At 48.4% G+C, this 21,846-nt stretch overlaps 1 protein-coding gene across 5 annotated transcripts in view; it reads left to right on the forward strand.

The window, feature by feature from the left end:
• Nucleotides 1-21,846, forward strand: part of GAS7 (growth arrest specific 7) — a 206,932-nt gene that overhangs the window by 85,520 nt on the left and 99,566 nt on the right. The window contains exon 1 of one of the 5 annotated variants that reach the window (XM_006041668.4): nucleotides 10,626-10,773. The exons of the other annotated variants lie outside the window; for them this stretch is intronic. The gene's annotated coding sequence lies outside the window, so the exon portion shown is untranslated. Of the gene's footprint in view, nucleotides 1-10,625; nucleotides 10,774-21,846 lie in introns of those variants that run through there. 5 annotated transcript variants of the gene reach the window in all.

Genomic DNA, 21,846 nt, shown 5'->3' on the forward strand with positions numbered 1-21,846 from the left:
CATGGACAGAGGAGCCTGGTGGGCTACGGTCCATGGGGTCATGAAGAGTTGAACACAACTTAGCAACTAAACAACCACAGGGCTTTGGGGAACCCCACCTTGCCTCACCAACCAGGTCAGCAGACCGCAAAGGAAGCTCAAAAGTTTGGTTTTGTTCTGGGCGTTTCTGTGGAGATGTGGGCGTGTCCTGACCTAGCTCCCCACGTTGTGGGGGCAGCTTCCAGTTGGGAGGGGGGCCTTCCCCAGTTGCTCGAGTCCTCTTGGGGACTGGCAGAGGCCGGACACCCCACTGAGATCCGAGTCCACCCACATACTCTTGTAGGTGTGACCAGCCTCTGTTCTCCCCACAGTGGGGGTGGGGATGTCACTCCAGAGGCAAGCCTCCCCGACCTGGCCGGGGAGCACCTGCGATCTGCAGGTCTGGTTCTTTCCAGTGGGTGGTCTTTCCCTTCCTTTTCTCTGGCGCCAGGGCCCCCTTAACAGCAAGTACAGGCCAGAATCACCGCAGCTGTAAGAAATAGCCCAGCTGCATGTGGCTTCCTTCACACATCACACTCTCATTTTCCCTCCTTTCTTCCTGCTTCCAGTACAAAGGGGATGCCTTCCCCCATCCTACCCCAACCCTCCCACTCACTGGGGACATTATGGTTTATGTGGGGGTGTGTTCTAATTAGCCTTACCTTGATCTGAGGTCATACTGCATTTTATCCCTCAGCAGACAGCCCCCTGACTCCAGCTCCCCAAAATGCCCCTGATCAGACCTCATCCAGGAGTGCAAGCCACACTGGGCCGAGCCTGGCACTCTGCTCCCTGTGGTTCTTCTACTCTCTCTTTTAAAGACTCTGCGGTTATTTCCTCTCCTAGTGCTGCTCGGCCTGCCCAGGAGTTCCCTGCCATTCTGTGGAGCCCCTCCGGGCAGGCCCTGTGAGGCCTAGGAGGTGTGAACCGTGGCGTGCCTTGTCCACGCTCGCGTGATGGTCTGACTCGGCCAGGATGAGGGGAGATGGCGAGAATGGCTCCCAAAGTTGCATCCACATTCCAGTCCCCAGGCCCTGGGAAGTTACCGGATTTGGGAGAAGGGTCTCTGCAGATGTGACCAAGTTAAGGATTTTACGATAAAGAGATTATCCCAGATTATCCAGGTGGTCCTAAATGCAGTGCTGGGTGTCCTTATTAGAAGGAGGCAGAAGGAGATGCTACTGTGCTGGAAGAGGAGGAATCTGACCAGGAAGGCAGAGACTGGAGTGATGTGGCCACAAGCTAAGGGAGGCTGGCAGCCACCAGGTACTGAAAGAGGCAAGGACAGGATTCTCCCCCAGAACCTCCAGAGGGAATGTGGCCTTGCCAAAAACCTTAATTTCAGTTCAGTCATACAGATTTTGGACTTCTGGCCTCCAGAACTGAGAGTATACACACACACACACACACACACACACACACACTTCTGAGAGAAGTATATATTCTGAGAGAATATATATATAGACTTGGTTTTATGCTACCAAGTCCATGGTAGTTTTTTGAAGCAGCCATAGGAAACTAATATGGAGGATATTTGGGAATGCATATCTCATTGGAAGAAGACTTTACCTTGATAGAAGGGGCTGAATCTCTCATACTCTCTGCTCTATGTTCTTTAGAGTTTGCTGCTGTTGATATTATGCCCTGGCCTGTGCTGAGAGAATGTTAGGCACAAATCTTTCTATTTCATCTTATATAAATGCCTCTCAAATTGGCTTCAGACAAAAAGGGAATTTATAGTTTGGTGTAACTGAAAAAGTCCCAGAATGTCAGCTTCAGGCATGGTTTGATCAAGCAACTTACACAGTATCAGCAATCTGATGTCTGTCTCTCTCTCTATTCCCCTATCTCTTCCCTCTGTCCCTCACCAGCTCTTTTTTTTCTTCTGTGTAGCTTCCATACTCAGGAGGTTTTTCCCATAGGGTGTCAAGATAACCATCAGCAGCTTCACATTTACCTTAATTCCAACTAAAAGCCAGGAATTGAGCACCTGGGTCACTTGTCCCCTCCAGTGCTAGTCACTGTGGCCCAGGGAATAGACTGTGCTCCTTAGAGAGGCGAGGGCCATCTCTCTCCACAAACCATGATGACGGGGTAGGGGAAATATGCACCCCCAAAAGAAAATCAGGGCACTCTCAGCAGAAGTAGGGGTGTGTTGGGGGAAGGCACACTGAGAAGGTAACTGTCACAAGTTGCTTCTGGCTTGGTGTTTCCTGGAGATGTAGCATGCTGTTGGAGCCCAGGGAGGTTTCCAGGCCCCCAGATCACTGTTCTTGGAGATACCAGATCATGCCTTTGAGGCTTTCCCTCTGCCGCAAAAATCCAAATGTGAAAACAGACGTCCACATCCCCACATGTCACAGGAGATGGAGATGCTGACCCCAGAAGTCCTGAAAGGGGAGTATTGGATGAGGGAGCCAAGAGGTTTGTGTCCAGCAGCGGCAGCTGCTTGCATTAGAAAATCCCATTATCAAAGCGTCTTTGAACTTCTGTTGGCATTTACATGACTAATGTTCGATCTGGTGAAAGCCATGCTTGGAAAAGGAAGTGGGGGTGGGTGCTCCCACCACAATGGGGCTTTCTCTTTGGCAACAGTCCAGGAGGGAGGTGACTCACTGTGGGGACTGAACCACAGAGGGGCTCCTGGAGCCACATGAAGACAGGATCCCTCTGCCCCTTGGAGGTGGGAGCCCTGGGCCCCGGGTCCAGAAGGAGGCATTCTGCAGGGAGAATGCTCAGTGGTTGAGCTGTGCTGGGTGGCGGTCAGGAAGCTGCCACACTGAGCAGGTGAGAGGAGAGGTGACTCACTAAGAGGTCCGGAGCCAGCTGTGCAAGTTCAGCAAGTTTCTACTGAATGCATAGAGCTTTTACACCATCATAGAGTCAAGAAACCATAAGTCAAAGTCAACATAAGCCAGGGACCATCTGTGCTTCCAGAACCTACCTCCAGGCTTGTGGTGAACGTACATAAACTGATGAGGACATTTAGCCATACAGTGTCGTGTTATGTTTATTGTTGTGGTTGTAATCACCTGAAAATGAAGATGGTTTTTCACCTTCCTCCGGTGTTGGTTTGCCTGTTAAATCAGATAGTGTTCATCCATGTTTGGAGCCGAGCCTTACTCTTCTCCCTTCAGTAGAGTTAAGCTCCTCGTGGACAAGGCCCTTCTGTCTCGGCTGCTATGGTTTCCAGGTCTAGATGGTGTCTCGAGCTTAGTAGAAGCATGGCAAGTGTTTGCAGGACAGACAGGTGGACACACGTAGTGTGCTGTGTGGCCAGCACCTTGGCGCAAGGGGTCCTGAGCACTCACGGGGCTGGCTTCACTAGACCTGGTGGTTCACGTGCTTTGGGGCAGAGATGGTAGCTTTGGCAGAAAATGCTGGATAATTGCCACAGAGAAGTTAAATAAGCAGTAGGTGTGGAGCAGAGAGCAGGGGATTGTCTGGGCTGCAGGACATAGGGACACACGTGCCCACGCCCGGTGTCACCGTGCCTCTGCTCATCATTGTGGTGGAGGTGGGAGGGAGTAGGGATTCCTTTGTCTGAATGACAGAAAAGTGGGGTTCACAGGTCCTGCCTGTCCCTGCCAGGGAATTGCCAGGAAACCATCACCAACTCAATCTCTGCTGCTGCTTCTTGACCCACTCTGGGAGACCCAGCCGGTGAATGGCCCAGGCAGTAGGATGGAGGTTGCCTGTGTGGAGGCGCATCCTTTCTGACCCTTTTGGTCTGCAGGGCTGGACAGGGCCTCCTGCACAGCCCTCCCCTCCCCAGGCTGCCCCAGCAGTTGCGGCTTCACCCATGCTGGGCTCCCCTGGCTACCCACAGGAGCCCAGGGGCTGGAGGGCTTTTGCTGTGGGAACTGAGACCTCTGGGTCATTAAGTATTCTCATCAGCTGCTGGTGGCTCAGCCCTCCTGGGAGAGAGGAGAGAGGAGAGAGAACATGGGCGTGTGAGCACTTCTGGACTGCAAATTCAGGGGTTTCTGAGACCAAACAACATATCAGACAGCAAAGCAGAATTAGTCATGTTATTTGAAGTTGTTTATGTAAAGGGATTTAAATGATCTATGTCCACTGTGTTCTTGGGCCTTCAGTGGGCAGGGTGCATTTTATTTGTTTTTAAAGCTTGTATCTATTTCAGAAAAGAATCATTTGAGGATGATTTTGGAACACAGAATCTACTTTAAAATATTAAACAGAGGGGTAAGTGTTCCTCCTTCATCGTGAGTCACAGCTTCTCCTAAGATCCAGTGGTTGGTCTCTCCATGGAAATGGACTTGAGTGAGGGTCGCTGGGAACCTGGTCAGTATTAGGCTGTTCCAGAGTTTCTCTGCCTCACCTCTACTGGCATTTGGGGATTTGGGGGTGAATAGTTCCTGGTTGTGGGCTGGGGCGTCCTGTGCATTGTAGGATGTTCAGTAGCATCACTGGCCTCTACTCACTGGATGCCAGTGGTCGACACAATCATGCCAACCACCAGATGTCCAGATCCCCCGTTCCTGGAACCTATGAGTGTATTAGGTCACATGGTCCAGGGAATTGACGTTGCAGATGGAATTAAGGTCACAAATCGCACCTTGTGTTATGTCCCGGGATATGTTGCAGTGTCTCCTAGTTTATAGTCTGTGGGAACTTGAATAAAATTTGTATCCCACTCCTGTGTGAAAATTGTTTAAATCTTGATTATGTTGAATTGGTTCTCAGTGGTTTTCGGGTCTACTGTACTTCTCTGTCTATTCATTCTATTAATTTTTGAGAGTTTGATATTGAAATGCCAACTAAAAAAATCTTAATTTATCTACTTAAAATAATAATTGTTATATATAATGGAACTATATGTAACCTTGTTCTGTATTTTCCAAGTCTCCTGTATATGTGTTATCATATTTTCATAATTTAAAAAAATTAAAGCAAGAAAATAAAAAAGATTGCAGAGCAGTTGACCTGGAGGTGAGTAGTTTGGATTATATAGGTAGGCCCCAATATAATCACTAGGGTCCTTATCAGTGGAAGAGGATGAAAGAGAGAAAAACCAGGGAACTTCCCTGGCGGTCCAGTGGTTAAAACTCTGTACTTCCAATGTAGGGGGCGAGGGTTGGATCCTTGTTCAGGGAATTGAGATCCCATATACTACTCATTACCTGCTCCCCCCCCCCCCCCATCAAAAAGAAAAAAAAGAAACCAAAGAGATCAGGGGCTTCCCTGGTGGCTCAGATGGTAAAGAATCTTCCTGCAATGTTGGAGATATAAGGAGTTCAATCCCTGGGTTGGGAAGATCCCCTGGAGAATGGCATGGCTACCCACTCTGGTACTCTTATCTGAAGAATCCCATGGAGAGAGGAGCCTGGCATTCTACAGTCCATAGGGTCGCAAGAGTTGGACACGACTGAGTGACTAACACTTTCATTTTTCAGAGAGATAAAAGCAGCATGAAGAAGACTCGATTCACCATTACTAGCTTTGAAAATGGATGAAGGGGCCAGGAGCCAAGAAATGCAAGTGGCTTCTAGAAGCTGAAAATTGAGACAAGGAAACAGATTCTTCCCTAAAACCTCCATAAGGAACATAGTCCTGCTGACACCCTGGATCTAGCCCAGTGAGACCCATTTCTGAAATTCAGAACTCTAAGAAATTTGTGTCGCCTTAAGCTACTGAATATCAATAACCTCAGATATGCAGATGACACCACCCTTATGGCAGAAAGTGAAGAGGAACTAAAAAGCCTCTTGATGAAAGTGAAAGTGGAGAGTGAAAAGGTTGGGTTAAAGCTCAACATTCAGAAAACTAAGATATGGCATCTGGTCCCATCACTTCATGGGAAATAGATGGGGAAACAGTGGAAACAGTGTCAGACTTTAGTTTTGGGGGCTCCAAAATCACTGCAGATGGTGACTGCAGCCATGAAATTAAAAGATGCTTACTCCTTGGAAGGAAAGTTATGATCAACCTAGATAGCATATTCAAAAACAGAGATATTACTTTGACAACAAAGGTCCATCTAGTCAAGGCTATGGTTTTTCCTGTGGTCATGTATGGATTGAGAGTTGGACTGTGAAGAAAGCTGAGCGCTGAAGAATTGATGCTTTTGAAGTGTGGTGTTGGAGAAGACTCTTGAGAGTCCCTTGGACTGCAAGGAGATCCAACCAGTCCATTCTGAAGGAGATCAGCCGTGGGATTTCTTTGGAAGGAATGATGCTAAAGCTGAAACTCCAGTATTTTGGCCACTTCATGCAAAGAGTCGACTCGTTGGAAAAGACTCTGATGCTGTGAGGGATTGGAGGCAGGAGGAGAAGGGGACGACAGAGGATGAGATGGCTGGATGGCATCACCGACTCGATGGACATGAGCTTGAGTGAACTCTGGGAGTTGGTGGTGGACAGGGAGGCCTGGTGTGCTGCAATTCATGGGGTCACAAAGAATCGGACACAACTGAGCAACTGAACTGAACTGAAGCTACTGAATTTGTGGGCATTTGTCAGGACAGCAATAGGGAACCGATACTCCTGCCGGTCGCTCCTACCCCCATCGTGACAGCCAGTAAATGTCCCCAGACATTGCCAGATGTCCCCAAAATTGTCCCAGTTCAGAAACACTGGCCACGCGAACCACCATGCTGTTTCCCTAGAAACTGGGGAAGAGCTTCTCTGCTCCGTGATGCGAATGAGGCCAGGAGTGGGTACACCCAGCACGATTGGCTGTATGCCCAGCACGGTTCTCTCTGGGAGGAAGGGACCATTGGTGTAGAAGAGGGCAGGTGTGAGGCTTCCCAGGTAGCTCAGCTGGTAAAGGACCCACCTGCGATGTGGGAGACCCGGGTTCGATCCCTGGGTTAGGAAGATCCCCTGCAGGAGGGCATGGCAACCCACTCCAGAATTCTTGCCCGGAGAATCCCCACAGACAGAGGAGCCTGGGGGGCTACAGTGCGTGGGGTCACAAAGAGTAGGACACAACCCAGCGACTAAGCACAGTGGGGGCCACAGCTGCTCCCCCAACCCCTCCCCGAGGCTCCTGGTGCTGTCACCAGAGGCAGAGTGTGCTTGTGCATATTTGTGCAAAACTAGAAAAGAAGTTGAACTATCTTCAAGTGCACCATAAAAGAGAATATAAAAACACAGTAAATGTCAGCTGAAGCAGCCTTGCTCATAGAGTCCTCGGTGAGGAGGACTAGCACGCCGGGTGTTCCTAGCACTGTTTGTAGGCGTTGTGGGCGGGGAGGAGAGGCCAGGGAGCCCAGCCCATGCTGGGGGCCACCAAACCCGGGCTCTGGGCCAGACACTCAGACCCCAGTTTCCTTCTCCCCAACCCTGATGCTGTAATTCTGTTTATTTTGCCGACTACAAAGTCCATATGGTTCTGATTTTGCCTTTGTGATCCGTCATCTCTGCGTGGCTTCGGAGCCAGAGTCCATGTGAAGCGGCTTTGAAGTTGTCCTTCTGGGGTAAGCGGGACGTGGTGCCTTTCCAGGGTTTGATTGGAGCAGTGCTCCAGGAGTTGAGAGTAGGAGGTGGGCGGCCAGGTCAGACGGGAAGAGTGTTTGCAGAGCCTGCAGTGCTTTGTGCAGCCCAGGGCCCCTCTCTGGTCCTCCCAGCTTCTCCCAAGACTGAGGTCACAGTGACTCTTCCTTCCAGGCATCCCAACAGGACACGTGATTCCATGTCAGTTAGAGCTGTGGCCCCTGCTTCTCCCTACAGGGCAACAGCTGGCCTAGGGGCAGAATAAAGGCAGAGATGGGGAGAGGGGAAAAGAGGAAGAGTCAGCGAGCAAGGAGGAGGTGGAAAAAGACGTTGTCTGCATCATTAAAGGGCCGGACGGATCTGTGAAGGACTGGCCTTAGATGGATCTAATGGATGTATGGAGGCCAGTGGTCCCCAAATTTCAGCATGCATTGGAATAATTCACCCCAAAGGCTTGTCAGAAATGGACTGTGGGACCCCACCCCCAGAATTTCTGATTCAGGAGGGCTGGGTTGATGCCCCAAAGTTTCTACTTCTGATCAGATTCCCAGGTGATGCTGCTGCTCCTGGTCCAAGGTGGAGAACTATTCGTCTAGAGCAAGAAGAGGCTCTTTGTAATTAAAAGTGGTATCAGTAACTAATCGGAGAAGGCAATGGCACCCCACTCCAGTACTCTTGCCTGGAAAATCCCATGGACGGAGGAGCCTGGTAGGCTGCAGTCCATGGGGCCGCTAAGAGTCAGATACGACTGAGCGACTTCACTTTCACTTTTCACTTTCCTGCATTGGAGAAGGAAATAGCAACCCACACCAGTGTTCTTGCCTGGAGAATCCCAGGGACGGGGGAGCCTGGTGGGCTGCCGTCTATGGGGTCGCACAGAGTTGGACACAATTGAAGTGACTTAGCAGCAGCAGCAGTAACTAATAGTTCTCAGGACTTTACAGTTTATTGGTGAGGGCCCCTCCCTTTTAAAAATTATAGTTTATTTATAAAAGATAATTTTCAGGTATACAACATACTGATTCAATATTTTTATAGATATAAATATTCCATTTGAAGTTAATAGGAAATAATGGCCATATTTCCCTATGCTGCACACTGTATCTCTGTTGCCTGGGAGGGGCCCACTGATGGTCTGTTCTATAAGGAGACGGCATCATTGTCTGTGTTTTGCTTTTTCTTTTCCAAGGTGAAAGTAGCATGTATTTTAGTTTTTTCCAGACAATAAGATTGACCTTTTTAGGTATAGAGTTCTGTGAATTTTAACACACATTATAGACTTATGTAACCACCACCTGAGCCAGGATATAGAAGAGCTTCATCACTCTAAGATCTTCTCTCCTACCCTCCCTTTGCATTCATCCTGTCTCTGACCTCACCCTTCATGGGTCATCCGTCCTTGTACAGTGGTTTTGTCTTTTTGAGAAAATCATACAAATGGAATCATACAACAGGTAACCTTTTGAGACTGGCCTCTTAATATCTATGAGATGGGTCCAGGTTGTGGCATATATCAATAGTTTGTTCCTTTGCGTTGGTGAGTAATATCCCATTGCATGGATGTTCCATAGTTTGTTCTTTAGTACCTGCTGAGATCTTTTGGGTTGTTGCCAGTTTGGGGTTCTTATGAATAAAGCTGCTATGAACATTTGTGTACAAGACTTGGTGTGGACCTATATTTTAATTTCTTTGGGGTACGTGCCTAGGAGTGGAATTGCCAGGTCATCTGGTAAGTATATGTTTAACTTTGTTAGGAAACTGCTGAACTGCTCTCGAGTGGCTGTACCATTTTGCATTTGCACCAGCGATGGATGAGATTTGCAGTTGCTCTGCATCCGTGCCAGCACTTGATATTGTCCATCTTTTAAATTTTAGTCATTGCAGATCATGTCTGATTTTGAAATATGTAATCGAGCCTCAGAAAGGCGCAGAGAGTTGTCTAAGGCCCCTCGGCTCTTGGTGGCTCCTTGAATAACAGAATCCATACCTTTTGACTTAATGGCTGTGAGTATTCTGGCTGGTGGCTATGCTGAACAGCACTGGTGGAAGGCTGTTCCACATGCCTTACCAGGAACCAGGAGCTCCTGTGTGAGATGCGGGCTGTAGACACATCAGGGCTTGTGTGGCAGGGTTAAGGCATACGTCCAGGGACGAAGGAAACAAGGAAAGTAAGAAAAGGAAGTGAGAATGGAGACAAGACGCGCATCCTAGAATTGCAGAGGTAGGAGGGACTAAGCTGCTTCTTCAGTCCCTCATCCCCCAAGCCCTTATTTTTTCTTTTTAACTTTTATGGTGGCTCAGTGGTAAAGAACCCGCCTACCAGTGCAGGAGACACAGGAGACACGAGTTTGATCCTTGGGTCAGGAAGATCCCTCTAGCAGGAATTGACAACCCACCAGTATTCTTGCCTGAAAAATCCCATGGACAGAGGAGCCTGGTGGGCTACATTCCACGGAGTCCAAAGAGTCAGACACTACTGAGGACGTGGTTAATTGACTTACACGTTGTGTTAGTTTCTGGTACACAGTAAAGTGAATCAGTTATACACCCGTGCACTCTGTTTCATCCATGTAGACCATTACAGAATATTGAGTAGAGTTCCAGTGTTATACAGTACGTCCCTATTAGTTATCACTTTTACATATAGTCGTGTGCCCCCTTATTTTTGCACTGAGGCTCAGAGAGGGGAAGCTGCCTGCCAAATGTCACTCAGCTCACTGGTGCCTCTTGATTGCATGTGGCCGACAGACGACAGAAGCCACCTTTGTTTCCAGAAGCTTCCTTGGGAATAACACAGGCTGCTTCCCCTTGGTCCTTAAGGAGTAGAACTGCAAGTAGACACACCTGGTCAGGGTCACCATACCCCTTCGGTGTCTTGGCCTCAGGTCTGTTCTGGGTAAGGACTTGGCTTCAAGAAGGAGCTTGTGCAGAGGGCCAAAGCCACAGCTGAAAGCAGAGGGGTGACTTCACAGGGAGGAGGTTGATGGAGGACCAGGCCCTTCTGCTGAGCTGTTCCACCCACCCTCGCGGGGGAAACGGCACAGCTGTCCTGGAAGGCTGTGGACATGCTTACCCGATTGCAGAATACTTACTTTCGTTTTGAATATCATTTGTTTGGTTGCCACAGCAACGTCAAGTCTCTATTTTAATGCTAACCTGCGTGGCTGCAACTTTCTATATATAAATGCTGCTTTGCACAGTGAATTAGCTGATGCCACGGGGAAGCAGCGGATGTGGAGACAGTGGCAGAAAATGACCAGCGGGTCAGCTTTGCAAGAGGAGGGTCTGTGGGGCTGAGGTGAGTGGGCACCCAGGGCGGTGCTACTGGTCTGCGGGGCAGATGCTCGAAGCTCATTGGAGCAGGGTGAGAGCGGAGCGGGGGAGGCAGCCCCCACACCTGCCACACCTGTGGAAAGCTGGGAGGCAAGTCCTTCTTGGATGGCCTCCTGCTGGGTGGGGGCGGTGTGAGTCTTCAGTTTCCCCACAAATTCCCCCTTCCTCTTCCCTTCACTGAGTCTGGGCCAGCGGGGGACCTGAGGCTCCTGAAAGAGGAGCCAGCCTCTGGGCAGAGTGGTGTCTGCAGTGAGCTGAGTGCTACGTCAGTTTTCCTTGTTTTCACTTTGACTTGGTTCCCCGGTCTGGAACTTCGCCTCCTCTCTTTAGCTTTTTCTCCCTTCCCTGTTGGGGCTGGGTGGCTCCACGTGGTACAGGTAGAGTAGTCAGGAGAAGCCTGGAAGGGACCTTGGGAGTCGGCTGGTTCAACTCCCTTGCCTCTAGATGAGGGCGAAGCCCAGAGAGGTACACGCTCTGCCCGTGTCACACATCCGGCCAGAGAGACTGGGGCGGGAACCAGCTCCCCTAGGATCTTCTGACTTGGGTACCCTTGCCTCCTTTGGCCACTTCTGTCATGGGGTCAGGATGGCTGAGGGTATACACACCAGGCTGCAGAGAGGGGGCCCATTACTCGGGGGTGCTTCTTAAGTCACAAGCTGGGGGGGGCATGTAAGGAACCCAGGATTACATAACAGGATCAGAAGCCATTAAGGCTTCAGGAAAGAGCATGGAAGTTGGAGTCTGGAAAACTTGGATTCAATGGATTCAGCCACTTCCCATGTGACCACTGTGTCCACTCTTCCGAGGCTGGATTTCCCCAGGGAGTACGGGCATCTCTTCCCCAGCACTGTTGTGGAGGGTCAGTGTCCCAGCTGGTGTGGACCTGTTGGTGATAACACTGGGGCCCTCATGGGGGTACATGCCTCTGAGGACGAGGGGCCTGGAAACCACGAGCATCCACGCGGCTCCGTTCCCCAGTGACAGGGAGAGGCTGCCACCAGCCGCAGAGGGCTTTACTGGAGATTGGGTTTCAGACACACCTTGAAATGCACTACAATTTTATCATCATTTAGAAAGTGTCATCTGGGCACCCTCTTCCATGATATCAAACATTCAACTGATATTTTAAGTGCACTAGATCCAAAGACTCGGATCCTGTTCTTTTTTCTTTCTTTATTTTTCCTTGGCTATACCATGTGACTTGTGGAATCTTAGTTCCCCAGGGAGGGATCAAACCCGGGCTTATAACAGTGAAAGCACAGAGTCGTAACGACTGGACAGCCAGGGAATTCCCAACTCTTCTTTTTATTATATTTTAAAAATTTTATTGGCGTATAGTTGCTTTACAATGTTGTGTTATTTTCTACTGTACAGCAAAGCACCAACTCTGTTCTTGAAAAAAGGAAATGTGTACAGTCGTAATCCTGGGTGCCCACAAGGGGTGTACAGTCTGGGGCCGAGAGATTGGAAATGAAGAGCTTGAAGGATGTCCTTTTCAAGGAAGGATGGGTTCTCAGTGGGGAGTAGGCAGTTCAGACAGGGACAAACAGGCCAGCTGGGAGGCGTGAGGTCAGGGGACCAGAAGTGGCCTCCCCTTCTCCCAGGACCTGAGGGCAGAGTCCCCTTTGGGCAGATTGAGAAGGATACCTGTGATCCTGGCCCACTCCCTCTGCTCCCTCCCCAGCGGTCCCAAAACACACATTCCCCTGCCCTGGAGCCTTGCAGAGCTCTGCAGTGCTTACACGAGGAATGAATCCAGCCGTCCTCATCCCCAGGCACCATGCTTCCAGAGTGCTGGCTCCCCAGTTGCTCAGTGTGTGTGATCCCATGGAGGAGGTGGATCTCTGCTCACTCCAACAGCTGTGTCATCTACCTTTATACCCGATGGATGTGCATCTGTCCTCCCCAAGGCTGTGGTACTGGTTCACTTTTTCCTCCTCCTGCTCCATACTTGGCTTTGCCTCTGAACGCATTCTCTGCCTCCCTGCCCAGCCGGTGATGCATGCCTCTCTCCGTAAGCTGTATATCAGCTTCCTTACTCACTGCCTCCCCTTCCAAACCTTCTCATCAACTGTTGAGGCACCATTTTTCCATAGACAGAGTAGCATGGAATTTCCAGGGTCCACCCTTCTGGTTCCCAAATCTCATCCCATGCCTCTCTTCCAAAGAGGGTTGGAGCCAGGCTGGGGTGCTCAGCTCTGGGTGAGATGTAGTTGGTCACACGTTTTCGGCCCTTGGAAGCTGTGTCCTGATACCCCGGAATTTGGTATTCAGTTCACCCTCCAGGTGTCTTAGTAGTAAGAGGTCTTAGCAGGAGGGTGACTAATACAGGGTTTTGTTGTTCAGTCACTCAGTCATGTCTGACTCCCTTGCTGCCCCATGGACTGTAGCCAGCCAGGCTCCTCTGTCCCTGGGGTTTTTTCCCCAGGCAAGAATACTGGAGTGGTTTGCCATTTCCTCCTCCAGGGTATCTTCCAAACCCAGTGATGGAACTCGTGTCTCCTGCATTGGCAGGCGGATTCTTTACCACTGAGCCACCTGGGAAGCCCTAATACAGGGTAAAAGTGCTAATTATACCTTTAGTCTAGGATGGTGGTATTCAGTTCTTTACCACGAGGGCACCCTCTCTTCAAATGACTGTTTAGGCAGGTCCACAACAATTAAAACCAGGAGCTACACACTGGTGGCCAGTGGGAAAACTCCAGGGGCTTTTGGTGGTGGTTTTTTGTTTCTGCCCATGGTTTCATTTAAAAGTTGTTGAGTTGGTTACCAACCTCCAAAAATCTACGGATTTTATAGTAAGAATTCAAATCTCCAGCCTCTCTTGCAAAAAAAAAATGACTAGCTTTGACGACACTGAGCCCACTGTCCTGCATGACATCAGTATGCTGATGATGATGGAGGGTGTTCCAGTTTGACCCACTCCCCACCCATCCCTATTGATCGCCAGCACTGAAAGCTATAATGAAACCGTTGCCAATATTTGTGTGATGTTTTTCTTAGGGTTAGGAAATATGAAATAGACCCTGCACCCATGTGTATGAAAAGAAGGAAAGTGAGAGGGCCAGTGGTTTCCAAGAAGATACTAAAGAATCTTATTTTGAAAGTGAATTTATCAGTCTCCTAAAGATGAATTTTTAAGTAATAGACTTAGAACAGGTGCTTTTTTTTTTTTTTTTTGCCTTGAAATCCGTGGTTCTCAAAGTGTGATGCCTGAACTAGCAGTCGTATCCCTTAGGATTTTGTTCAGAAATGCAGGCCATTAATGGTGACAACCCCTGTGTTGTCACTTTCCATCCTTTTAAGACCCAGAAGGGAAGAAAGGCAGGGATCCCTGACCGAAGAGAAGGAGTTGAAGCTTTCACCCGACGCCACTCCAGGCAGAGTTCTGTGCATGTCTTGAGGGCAGGAGGGGTTCCTCTGGCTACAGAATCTCCACAAATCCCAGTTTTCTTTTGTCCGGCACTTCTGTCTCTGCATCCCACTGGGGGCAATCGTGGTGAGGAGCCCTAATGCCTTTGACCATCCTGGGGAGATGCATAGTCACTGGGCTGTCTTCCCAGGGAAACAGCAGTGTGTGACCCCAACAAACAAGGCCCAGGAATGAATGACATGGCGAGGGCCCAGATTGGCTGAAACTTATCATAGATGACCAGGCATTCACAGGCTGGGAGTCCTTAGGTGGAAATGTTAATAATATACCAGTTCTTTTAACACTCAGAGGTAAGAGCCCATCACAGATGTATATTTCAGCTCTCTCCTTGGTAACTCAGGCTGCTGTCATCATAGCTGATCACTTGGCTTCTGTCCACTTTCTCTCTGGTTAAAGGCTTTAATGACTTCAGTGGACAGCCTAAGTGAGCCAAGAGAGTACATTTTTTCCCGAGTGCCTTTACTTGAAGGGCACTAGGCCTGTGAGATGCTTGTTTCAGAGACTCTGACTGAGCCATTGTTGACTTCTTTGCCCCCGGCCCATTTTGTTCATTTATGATTTGGGGGCCCCTGCAGCGTGTGGTATGTAAGAGCCCTCCCAGCATAAAATAGGTAAACACATGGACTATGTGTCTGCCTCTGCCTTCTGCCTTCCTCCTTCCTCTCTTCCCCTTACCCTCCCCTTCATGCCCTGGTGACCCTGGAAAATTAAGAAACCCACTTTCTTAGTGGACTGACAGTCTTACTCAGAGACTGAAGGAGCTCCATTGATTCAGCCGTACTTGTTGGGTGCATTTTCTTTGTCTGGAGACAGATTTGAGTAGGACTCTGTTCATGTTCTCAGGAACCTCGGGTGAATAAGCCGTGGTGACCACTCATCATCAACCCCTGAACAAGGCAGCCGTGGCAGTGATGAGAGGACCAGCCCAGGGGGAGGGAAGATGGGCTGGTGGGGTGGGGGCTGTGGGGGACATCTCCTGGGAGACAGCAAGAAGTGAGAAGGCTGGCCCACCAGACAGCAAGATGGATCTCCATGCTGGCTGGAGCATTGAGCCAGGATGAGCCTTAATTCATGGAGGAACCGGGGAGATGACTTGGGGTCAGTGGGCAAGCATCCACCTTGAAGACAGGACACTGGGCTCAAACCAGTTCTGTGTCTTGTTAGTGGTAAGACCTTGGTTTATTCGATTCTAAAATGAAAATGATTTGATTATAAAATGAATACTTCTCTCCCAGGATTCTTGTAAAGGTCACATAAGCCACAATAGATATGTTACTGACCCACGATTGACAGTGCTTAAGCAAGGAAGAGCTCCAGAGAAGATAAGGACAAATGGTGAAGTGCAGACCGAGGGAATCGATTTTGCGGGGGAAAAGAGACCTGGTCCTTTGTCCTCCTTGTTATCTAACGTGTGTGCTCAGTCATGTCTGACTCTTTGTGACCCCATGGACTGTAGCCCGCCAGGCTCCTCTGTCCATGGAATTTCCCAGGCAAGGATATTGGAGTGAGTAGCCATTTCCTTCTCCAGGGCATCTTCCCCACCTAGGAATCAAGCTGGCATCTCCTGCATTGCAGGCGGATTCTTTACCACTGTGCCACCTGGGAAGCCCAATCTGTCTCATTTTTAGGAACGTGAAGTCAGGGTTGGAAGCATTCTCTCCAGGTGTCCTGGCTGATGGCAACAATTCAAATGAAGACGCACGCGGGCCCCTTTGAGAAGATTGCCAGGCCCTTGTGTAGGGCTTTGTGTAGGTGGGTTCACAGCTCTTGTGCATGGCCGTGTCTGTTTCTTGATCTGATTTGCAAGCGGTCACCAACTTCCCAGGAACCCTGGTGATATAGGTGTTTCCAGGCCCCACAGATTTTACTGGCCCCTTCTGCTGGTCCCCAAAATCCTAGTCTTGCCCCACGGAGCGTGCTGATTCCCTGTCACGTGCTGTTCCTCTTTCTCCTTCAGCGAGCTCGGTCTGTGTCACGAAGGTCATATGGTATCACTCTGAGAGGTTAGCCCGCAAGCTGTGCAGCAGGAGTGACTCAGCGTTGGGGATCTCAGCTGATGAGTTTCCTAAAGGTTGCTTAGTGATTTCATGGGGATGGAACAGTATGGAAGTACAGCTGATACTTACAAAGTTTCTTCCATCATTTTGGCCCTCTTATTCAGTCTTTGCAAGAGTTTTGTGCAGGGGGTGGTGGTATTTCCGTTTTTGCATGTGGAAAAGAAAAAGAGGTTCAAAGAGGTAAAGTGACTTGCCTGAGGTTATATGGCTGGTACGCTGTAGAACTTACACTTGAACTTCCTCTGCCCTGGCTGAAGGTTAGAAGCTAGGTTTAAGGACAAGCAGAGGCATGTCTGTGGCCATCCACGTGGTTTGTGGGGATTGCCTCTTCTCTTTCTAATCCGTGTCCACAGCCCAGACATCGTGCATAACCTTCTTTAGGGAGCCCCCGTCGCGGAGCGGAGGCTGTGGTTCCTCGAAGCCTCTGGAATCTTCCAGGCCTCCTTGTTGGAATGGAGCTTTGCATTTCAATGAGTGGAAAAAAAATAAGCAGAAGAGGCTTTGCCAAAAGGGAAAATCAAGTGCGTTTATGACTCCTCTTTGTGTGCACAGATGTTTCCTCCCGGGTCACCCCCCCCTTTGCGGGGGCTCACTGGCCACAAACAGATGGGAAGTGGCTCATGGTTGAGCTGAGAGCCAGGCTTGTTGGCAAAGGTCTTCTTGCATGGAGCTGTGTGGGGGTCAGCCTGGGGAGGGGTCCTACGTGGGGTTTGGCTTCTGCCATGCCATCTGGCCAGACCTAGTTCTCCAGCCCTGATGGCAACATTAGCACCAAGGCTTAGGGCCAAAGATCAAGGAGGAGGAGGCTTGGCGTCCAACCTCAGTCTGCCTCTGAGTCTCAGTTTCCCCATCTGTAAAATGGCAACATGAGATTAAGTGATCTCTACAGTCCTTCTGGTCTCTTAATTTTTGTGTTAGCCCTGCATTGGTTGAGTAAGTTCTTTACTGTTGCTCATTTTGTCTTAGTTCATTTTCTTAAAAATAAAGACATTCCCTCCCCCCCTACCAAATCTCCCTGTCATTTGAAAGATAACACTATGAACCCTAATCTGATAAATAGTTTTCATTTTAGGGGATGGCAAATGAGGTGGGACATGTCAAGGGGGGTTTTATTAGCAAATGTTATCTAAATATTTTGTATTCCCTGGTGGCTCAGTGGTAAAGAACCTGCCTGTCGATGTAGGAAGTTCGAGTTTGATCCCTGGGTTGCGAAGATCTCCTGGAGAAGGAAATGACAACCCACTCCAGTATTCTTGCCTGGGAAATCCCATGGACAGAGGAGCCTGGCAGGCTGCAGTTCATGGGGTTGCAAAAGAGTCAGATACGACTTAGCGACTAAAACAACAATAAGTGAGATGGGATATATCAAGGGAGATTTTATCAGCAAATATTATCTAAATATTCTTCATAAGGCTATATGCATGCATTAACTCAATGGAATAAGTTAAAGAGTTTTTTTAAATGCACTTAAAATGAATATGCTCATTATAGAAAACTTGGAAAATGCAGAAATAAAAAAAAATAGTTAGCATTCTTTTCTGTTTTTTTTTTCTTTGCTGTGCATATTTGTCTACATAATTGGGATCATATGGTACATTTAACATTGTATATGCTGATTTTGGGGGGAAAGGCACCATTTACGACTACATCTTTAAAATAAAGAGGAATTTTTAATTTTTAAAATTAACTCTAAATTTTGAACGTGATGAAATACATTGCAACAGCCAGAGGAATCCCACAAAACAAAGAGAGCCTTTGTAACGTTTTCATGTGTTTCCTTTGTGCTCTGCTTAGAGTTGGGGGGAGCGTTATTTTCCGTGGTTGAGATCATGCTGCATACTCTCATTTCTAAAACTGGAACCACTCAGAGAAGATGATATAAAAGAGGATTTTGATGGCAGAAAACATTGGCTATTGAGGGGTTTATGAGTCTTTCCTGTTTAAGGGTGTGGAGGAAGATTTGGTTCATTCAGTGTGAGTTTTAAATGTGCAGAAGATCATCACCCAAGTTCTTTGGCAGAGAGAGTGGCCCCTGTGATGCTCCCACATCACTTGGACCGTGGTAGATGAAGAAACAATGACTTTTTGTTGGGTGTGTCTCCCAGCGCAGCATCCACAAAGCTTCAGTAGCTGCTCCCCCAAGCCATCGGCTTGTGCTTGGACAGAAAAGGTGGCATCAGTTACTGATGTGCCCCACATGTGGCCAGAGGCTTCGTCTGTACTGGCCTTAGAGGATATTGCAGGAGAAACGTGTATCATAGTTCCAGGGTGGGAGGAAAGCTGTAGAGAAGGACCAAGGGAAATACTCGGTACCAAACCTTGCAGCTGGACAGTCCCCCAGACTGCACAGTTTGCTGGATTTCTGAGTTGGGGGTCGGTGCACTAAGGAAAGGAGAAGGCAATGGCACCCCACTCTAGTACTCTTGCCTGGAAAATCCCATGGACGGAGGAGCCTGGTGGGCTGCAGTCCATGGGGTCACTAAGAGTCAGACACGACTGAATGACTTCACTTTCACTTTTCACTTTCACGCATTGGAGAAGGAAATGGCAACCCATTCCATTGTTCTTGCCTGGAGAATCCCAGGGACTGGGGAGCCTGGTGGGCTGCCATCTATGGGGTCGCACAGGGTCAGACACGACTGAAGCGACTTAGCAGCAGCAGCAGGAGCAGCACTATGGAATGCAACTAGGAGATTTCTCTGGTGATCCAGTGGTTAAGACTTCGCCTTCCAATGCAAAAGTGGAAGTTTGATCCCTGGTCAGGGAGCTGGGATCCCACATGCCTAGTGACCAAAAAGCCAAGGCATGAAACAGAAGCAGCGTTGTAACAAATTCAACAGACTTCAAAAATGGTCCACATTTAAAAAAAAAAAAAAAAGGCATTTATATGGTTATTCCCCTGGCAGCATCTTCTTAATTTTGATTTCTCTCTCAATGTCTGGAGAGTAAGTGGGTGGTGTCTTCAACTTGCATGTCTACAGGAACGTTCCTGTTTCTTTCATGACAAATATTAATATAACTCAGCTGGATATGTACATCTTGAATGTCTTAACTTTTTGGACAGAAACTCACATTTACACCTCAGTCTTTTCCATCACTCAGCAAATGTTTATTAGACACCCACAGGGATAAACAAAACCATGGTGATGCCCATGAAACTTTGACCTCAGTGGGATGTGTCTTCTAGCACTTTCAGATGGTCCACGCCAGGCCCTGATGAACTGTGAGCGAAACAAAGCCTTCCCCACATGGAGCTTTTTATTTTAGTGGGAAGTGTTCTCTGTGAGTAGGAGCAGAGGAAAAGTCTGGAGAAGGACTGATTTCCTGATAGCATTTCTCTTGTGCTTGTTGGTGTGCATGACTTTTGTCATTGATTGTTGATTTTCATATATTTGTTCTGGTCTTTTCTAGTGGAATACTTCTTAAACCTACACTGATTCATTATATCCTTGCTTTCTGTGCTTTTCAGTTTTGGGTGATCCTTTTAAGTTTACTTTGCACTTTACTGATTTAATATTTTTATTTATCCACAGCTGCTCATGTGGCTTTAAATGAGCAGTTTTCATATAATCGTTTCCTCATCCCTTTTCTTCGTTACGTCATCCTTTCTGTTTTGCCTGTTTTTTTCCATTACAGTTTTTCTGTTCCTCTCTAAGAGGTCACAGCTTCTTACATTCTAGCAGTTTCCTGCCATTTTAAATTACTTTTTGAATTACTTTCTGAGATGTGCTCTTCCTTTGAGCCTTTGGGATGGTGTTTCCTCACTCATTTCCCATGTGTTTCCCCTCCGCTTAAACTTTCTTAACAAGGCAGGGTCTATGTAGACTCTGCGTTATACCAACAGAGTATATAGATCGTCTGTCACAGGCTTTCGCACTCTGTAAACTTGGGGGAAGGTGGAATCCCTTTTCACGTTTGCTCAGCTGCAGGTTTAGTGGTGTACTTATATCTCCCAGGCCGGTCCTTGTTTTCAGATTGGCCGTCACCTGCTGCATTGTCCTGTACTGCCTGGTTCTCTGCTCTTCCGAATGGGTGGAGGGCATGAGAAACCCATCCTGGCCCCATCCCCACGCACTGCTGCCAGGGCACCCTCCAGACTTGACCTGTGGGATCCAGACTTCTCCCAATAACCGACATCCCTCCCAGGCCCCTGCACCTGCCTGCACTGCCTGCTGGCTCTTTTTCCGGGCATCTCTGTGCTGAAACGGGTGGTGGAGAAGGAGGAGCAGCCCTCAGGCTGCTTCTGAGCCACAGGGGCTGGCTGTTCAGTGCTCGAGCGGGTGCAGATCCTGTGTATCACATCAGGACCCCAGAACGATGAGGGTGCCAAGTGCATCTCAGATTAGACACAGAGCAGTGAAGGTGTGAAGGGCTGTTTCCCCTTTCACAATTAGTCTGTGCTTTGTAAGATTGTTTCCATTCACTCCACTGGCCTTAAAGGTTGTTGTTCAGCCGCTAAGGTGAGGTCAGGTGTCAGGTATCTGACTCTTTGCAACCCCATGAACTGCAGCACACCAGGTTTCCCGGTCCTTCACTATCTCCCAGACTTTGTTCAAACTCATGTGTGTTGAGTTGATGATGCCATCCAACCATCTCATCCATCTCATCCTCACCCTTCTTCTCCTGCCCTCAATCTTTCCCAGCATCTGAGTCTTTTCTAATGAGTCAGCTCTTCGCATCAGGTGGCCAAAGTATTGGAGCTTCAGCTTCAGCATCAGTCCTTCCAGTGAATATTCAGTGAAATTTCCTTTAGGATTGACTGGTTTGATCTCCTTGCAGACCAAGGGACTCTCAAGAGTCTTCTCCAACACCACAGTTTGAAGACATCATTTCTCTGGCACTCAGCCTTCATGGTCCAACTCTCACATCTGTATATGACTACTGGAAAGCCCATAACTTTGACTATACAGACCTTTGTCAGAAAAGTGATGTCTCTGCTTTTTAATGCACTGTCTAGGTTTGTAATAGCTTTTCTTCCAAGGAGCAAGCATCTTAAAGGTTCTGGAGGATTTTTTCCTTGGATTCTGATTGCCACTCTTTTTGGATTTTTCATAGCTTGGGTGGGTTTTATCTTTTCCTCTTATTGCCACTTTAGCCCAAGGTTGACAGAGGTGTTCACAGGCCTCCTGCCAATGCCCCTTCCCACAGGAAGTCCCCTGCATCCCTCTACTGTCCTCTTGGTCCTCCCTGTGGTGATTCAGGCCCACACCAGTGCCCTCATTCCTGCAGTTGTGGTTATGTGGTCACTAAAGAATTCCAGTTTGGTTTTCTGGGATTCAAAAAAGAACCTCCTAAACCACTGCCTGGATGCTGTGTACTAGTTTTACACATAGCCTGAGAGTATGTTTCTCCAACTGGGCTGAGTTTACAACTAAGGATATACAAAATGATCTTAGATGATGATCATTTCTTATCTCCTAAGAAAACTTAGGAGATAAGTTTTTTAAGTTCCACTGATTTCGCTGTGTAATATAAAAGAGAGTCTAAACCCAATCAAATCCATGGTTTTTAGATATTATTGCTTTGGGCCAGGCTAAATTCAGGTTCC

The sequence above is a fragment of the Bubalus bubalis genome, chromosome 3, assembly GCF_019923935.1.
Source record: "Bubalus bubalis isolate 160015118507 breed Murrah chromosome 3, NDDB_SH_1, whole genome shotgun sequence".
NCBI lineage: Eukaryota > Metazoa > Chordata > Mammalia > Artiodactyla > Bovidae > Bubalus > Bubalus bubalis.